Here is a 6,271-nt window from a genome sequence, read left to right as displayed (position 1 = left end):
TTTTATACACGTTTATAAATTCGCAGAAATACAGACACAATTTATAATGTACACGAATTCACTTGAAAAATACAACACACTTTAAAGCACTCAGTTAATGTTTATCCGAAAAGCGTATCTGATAAACTCACTAACGACTGCAACCTCTGCCACTATTTATAACACTGCCATCTGCACTCTAGATTGCTCTTTAACTGTCTAGAGCTTTCTAATAAATACGCCATCTGTGGTGTACTTTCTACAATGTTCTTTAACTGAATATTCGAATTCGAATATACGGTCGCAGCAAACAGCGTTGCCATACTTACGATCAATGGTCAACTGAAAGCTTTTATTCAATGTTAATAATGCCCACAGATATGTTAAAGTTTGGGCACTGCTATTTGAAAGCATTATGCAACTTTAAATCAGCCGTTAAAATCGTTATATTTGAATTCAAGTACAATGTCGTAACAATATCAAACAATTTTTTTTTGCTTCGAAAATGTCGAATATTGTGCAAACAAAGCGTTATATGCGGGAAGTTTCGCTTTACATTCAAAAGTAAAGAAATTTGGTATCATACGAATTGAAGCCAAGAGACCTTGAAAGACGATAGACGAATTTCGAAATGATGTTCGAAGGCTATAAAAAATCATTTTTGCATCGAATCATTACTTGAGATGAAAAATGGATCAATTAAAGCGTATGAAATTGTATGTGAAATTTTGACAACCGAATCGACACCAAAGTCAAACATCCATTGCGCACTGTATTGGTGGGACCATTCGATCTATTATGACCTGCTGAAATCTGGCCAAACGATCACAGGGAACTTGTACCGAACGCAACTGATTCGTTTGAAGGGAGCATTGTCCGAATAATTCCCAGAATATGCGGCCAAACATGAAACCGTAATATTTCATCATGACAAGGCTCGGTCACATGTTGAATTACTTGTTAAAAAGTATTGATATGTATGGGAAGTAATTATTTTTGGGAAGTATTGCCTCACCCACTTTATAGTCCGTTCTTCGTCCAACTACTATTTTTTTCGATCATTGCAGATCGCTCTCTCTGGGATACGTTTCAATTTGGAACAAATGATCCAATATTAGCTTGATTAGTTCTTGGCCTCAGAAGATAAGCAGTTCTATTGGCGAGGAATTCATATGTACAATGTCCGGTGCTAAAACCAAGCTAAGGCGAATTTGGAAATTCTTGAGAACTTTAAATTTGGTAAGGCCAATGAAATTATGTATACCAAATATTATCGAAATTAGCTTAAAAATTAATTATTTTATCGAAATTTTTCGTTTTGTGGAATGGAATTTATTAATTTTAGTACCAATTTTTAAAAACCTGTTAACCGAGTAACAAAAACCAGATGAACCAGTTAACTGAAAATTAACATTTTAAGTTCATTCATTGATTTTCATTTGCTATTTTTTATTCACCATCTGTGTTGTGTTTCAAAAGAGCAGCAGAGCTTTGTTTTTTTATATAGTTTTTTTCTGGTTTTAACAATTAAATACCTCATTATACTGACATTACATATGGCATCATTACAGCATAAATACAAAACTTCATGCATACAATCACACATGAATTTAAACGAACAATATTAAAGCAAAGTGTAAATATCCCAGCGTAGTAAATTGCAATTAATAGCTAAATTAAAATGAAACTGACAGTTTTAGCAATCATATCGGTAACAGATTAAATGGGTATTTAATTTTAGATAATCGGTAAGATCAGCAGTATATTGACTTAACTTCTAAATTAGCATTAAAGAATTATGAGAAGTATTTATGAATTGCTTTTGAATATATTCCTTGTTCTTTATCTATTAGTTTTAGACTAAACGAAATAATCAATAATGTTCTGGCTATTTTTGCAAAATCTTATTGTTTACTGGGATTTAAGCTATACTCTGGTACTATTTTAGCATAAAAAAGCAAAAAAGCAAAAACTACATACAAATAACTGGAGTAATAAAAATAACAATGAACAAAAAACCAGAGACAATTAAATTTTTGGTTTTGTGTTAAATTATGTTTTATTGTTGGATAAATTTTGCATTCAATTGAAATAAGTTAATTGTTTACTTTTATAATGTTTTTTAATTTAATTTTATTTTTTTTTGATTTCTTTGTTTGTCTTTCTGTGTGTTTTCATTACACAGAAATTTAAATGTTATTACATGCAAATAATTAGGTTTTACGAGGGAATTAAATACGCAGGTTCATATATATTTAAATACAAAAGACCTAGTGAAAAACCGGGTAAGAGGAAAGAAATTATGTGATGAACTCTTTTCTAGCTCACAACTGAAACATTTGATATGAGACGCATATTTGGTTTTTGCCATGGATCTTTAAACGGAAGTTGTTATGTCAGGTTTGAAATTTGCAAAAACCCAAAATGAAAATAATTAAAAACAAAATGTAGAGTAGAGTAATTAAAACGGGCTAAAAATAAATAAGTGTTTTAACAGCAAGGTGTGTTGCAATTCTTATGTGTGCGAGGGCTTGAGTGAGAAGGTTTTTAATAAAGCCTTAAAACTTTATTAAACACATTCATTGGTGCTAGTATTAGCTCCAACCTGAGGCATTGAATGATCACATTGAGACATTGTGTAACTCAGGGCTGTGCCAGTATCCTCAGAACGGTTACCCTGTAAAGTTGTGCCGAAAACATATGTCTAGTTATCTTTATATATATAATTCTTCAGTACGTGTGTTAGTAACTGAACTCCTCCTTAACGGTTGGGCCGATTTCGATAAAATTTGTTGTGTGTGTTTGAGTGGGTCCCTGGATGGTTTAGATCAGGGTTTACAATTGCTACTATATTAGCCGTCAATTGCAGTAAATATACATTTTTATCAATCTGCATACTAAAAATATAGTTACTATTATAATTTTGTATAACTCTGCTAATATAAATTTGCTGTTACTATTCATATATTACTATACAAATTGCAATGTTAGTTTGCAATTTCTAGTAGCAGATACAACCAGTTGTCAACTCGTTATTGTAGCACAACAACCAAAATATATATTCGTGCTATAGCAGCATACACACTTTTTTGCCGAACTAATATTGCGCGTCAGCATTCGTTTTTGTTTTGTTGTGCTAGCAATTTTCTCTGGCAGCAATTTACATTTCTTTGGTTGCTCTGCTATGGTTGCATTGATATTTTTTGTGTTTTGGCTATTTGGATGCTGCTAGTTATTTTATTGTCAAGTATGTAATACGAAATAACGATTATTCATTAATGTAAATATTTTTGAATCTAACTGAGATATTGACTTGCATTTTTTTTTTGTAAGACCAAAAATTAAAATATCTAAACAAGAAAAAAAAATGTTCGGAATAAATGTGGATCAAATTGTTCCTAATATGTATTTGCAATCCTATTAAAATTTTGATAAAAATTTTAGTTTTAGAAACTCAATAAATATGTAATAAAATCTTTATTTATTAGCAAAACTCAATGAAATTTTCAACGTTTTTTAAATTTGTCATTCCAAATTACAAAGTGTAAAAAAACTTTTCAAAAGGTCAAAAGGAATCCCACAATTCCTAAAAATTTAACCGAAAATCCCGAAAATGGTATTTTTTACAATTGTAACCATAGGGTCTACATTTCCTTCGGGGCTGGAAAAATACTTTGGGGATAAATAGGGAACACATCAAGGTTTCTAAAGCTGCTTTCCGTTTTTTGATCCCAAGTTTGGGATTTTAGAACATGTGGCCCAAAGTAGAAATTTTTATGAAAAAAGAGGTCAAATTCCGCAGGACGAAAGGGCAACATGTTCAAAAAATATTACATGTTTTTTATACCAAAATGTTCTCTGTAAAGCTACCTTACAGAAAAACATAAAATTGTTATATGTTCTTAAAGAAAGTTTTTTTTTTAATAAAAAAGAGTTAAGTCACCTTTTCATCCAAAAAACAGCAAAAATCTACTATTTTTTGAATTCTTAAATTGAAAATCGTTTATTTTTGGATCTATAATCGACATTACTCTGAAATATTTTGTATATTACTGATAATTTAGTTGTCTAACTAAAAGTACGACTTATATTTTTAAAAAAGCGCACCAAGGTATGGCAAAATTTTAAAATTTCAATTTTGAAATACCTATAACTCAAAAAGTATAAGAGATAAATAGCACACGCAAGCATATTTTTTCAACACATAGGCGAGCGCTTTCTAAACATATAAAACTCTTTGAAATCGAATGGGAAACAAAAAAATAGGACGTGTTTAAAAATTTTGCATATCGAAGGTACCCTATTCTGAGCCCCCATATCGCCGCCCCTGGGGCATTTGTAGGGCCCATTTCAATAATTTAAACTCGAATACTCCTTGGCTAAGCCCGCGTCAAGTTTTATCCTGATCAGATCAGCCGTTTAGAAATGCCAGATTTATTTCAAAAAAATTTTGATTCTCCCCAACTGTACATTGGTTGTGTTTACTGATATGTTGTTACGCACTTATCAAGAACAGCAACTGATAGCATCAATTGCAGAAATGTCAATTGTGCTATAGCACAACTACATAAGTGTGTATTTTTGCTAGAAAAGTTTCCAGCACAACAAAATAAAACGAATGGAGTGCAATATTAGCACGACAAAAAAACTGTGTGTGCTACTAAAGCACGAACATATATTTTGGTGGATATGCAATGGATTGTGTTTGCTACTAAAAATTGCAGACTAGCATTGCAATTTTAATAGTAATACGAACGAACAGTATGAATATTTATATTAGCTGATTGTGATGAAATGAGATAATTTCATATTTATTGCATAGTCAAATGTAAGAAATATGTTGCTAGAGCTGAATATCGAAACCCTGGTTTAGATTTACAATTGACCAATATAGGCACAATGGGCATGGCACCTCCCATACAAACTAAAAATTTATTATTCCATATCTGGTGGGACAGCTAGTATAGTTATATAAAGTTATATATATCTAGTTATATAAATATTTTTAGGTAAACTAAATTTATTTTTTTTTAATTTTTTTAAAAAAAAAATTTCGAATTGTTTTTTTAATTTAAAATTTAATTTTTTTATTAAATTTTATTTCTTAATATTTAGCGAAAAACAAAATTCGGGTTAAAAATTGATGTAAAAAGTGTATGTAAATTTTTGGGGGCTTCGGAAAGTTGATTTCAACAGACAGACAGACGGGCAGACAGAAGGACTTGGCTTAATCGACTCCGCTATCTATAAGGATCCAGAATATATATACTGTATAGGGTCGGAAAATTATATTGTGGAATGACAAACATATATATACCCTTTCATGACGGTGAAGGGTATAAAACGGTTAAAAACAAGTAAGATAGTATGGTCGGTCAAGCCCGACCGATGGATCGATCACCATGAAATTAGGTCGTGCGATTTATGTCTATATTAAAGTTAACTATGTTGAATTTTGTGTATATACCAAAATTTTTAAGCGATTTATGCTCTTTAGAGTGATTTTCGGAAGCTGGTCTATATGGGAGCTATGACTAATTATGGACCGATCGCAACAAAATTTGGTGACATGAATTGTGTATATATAGATACATATATAAATTAAACATTTATGACCGATAAAGTCCAATTTTGGAAGGACATTTGTATGGGGGCTAGGTGAAATAATGGACCGATTTCAGCCAGTTTCAATAAGCTTGGTCCTTGGTCCGAAAAAATAATATTTACCAAATTTGATCGTAATATCTTCAAAATTGCGACCAGTACTCTGCGCACAAGGTTTACATGGACAACCAGCCAGCCAGACGGACGGACGGACGGACATCGTTTAATCGACTCACAAAGTGATTCTAAGTCGATCGGTATACTTTAGGTGGGTGTTACACTAATATTTTTGGGCGTTACAAACATCTGCACAAACGCATTTGTGAAAATTCGATTTGAACTTCCCTACACTGAAAATGTCAGGAAGCACTTTAGCAGGAAGTTATTTCCACATACATGAAGTACGTCTAAAGAACGAATTTTCTCTGTAGTGTGTTGTGCGGTCCACTGAACAATCCAACACAAAGTGATGTGTTCTTAATGAGAAACGTGTATTATGTAAAAATCTGCGGGTATCATAAACAAGTTCCCTAATTTCATGAGAACACATTCTGATGCTCCTGCAAATCAATAGAGTTAGAAACCCTAATATCACCAATAATTACCTTCGCCCTCTCCTATACGCGGTGGAGAAGCTCCAAAATATATTTTGAAGTACCGGCCTATATTCCATTTTCGTTCGGATAAT

Source organism: Calliphora vicina, chromosome 2 (genome assembly GCF_958450345.1).
Source record: "Calliphora vicina chromosome 2, idCalVici1.1, whole genome shotgun sequence".
Taxonomy (NCBI): Eukaryota; Metazoa; Arthropoda; class Insecta; order Diptera; family Calliphoridae; genus Calliphora; species Calliphora vicina.
Note: the sequence above shows the minus strand (reverse complement) of the source record.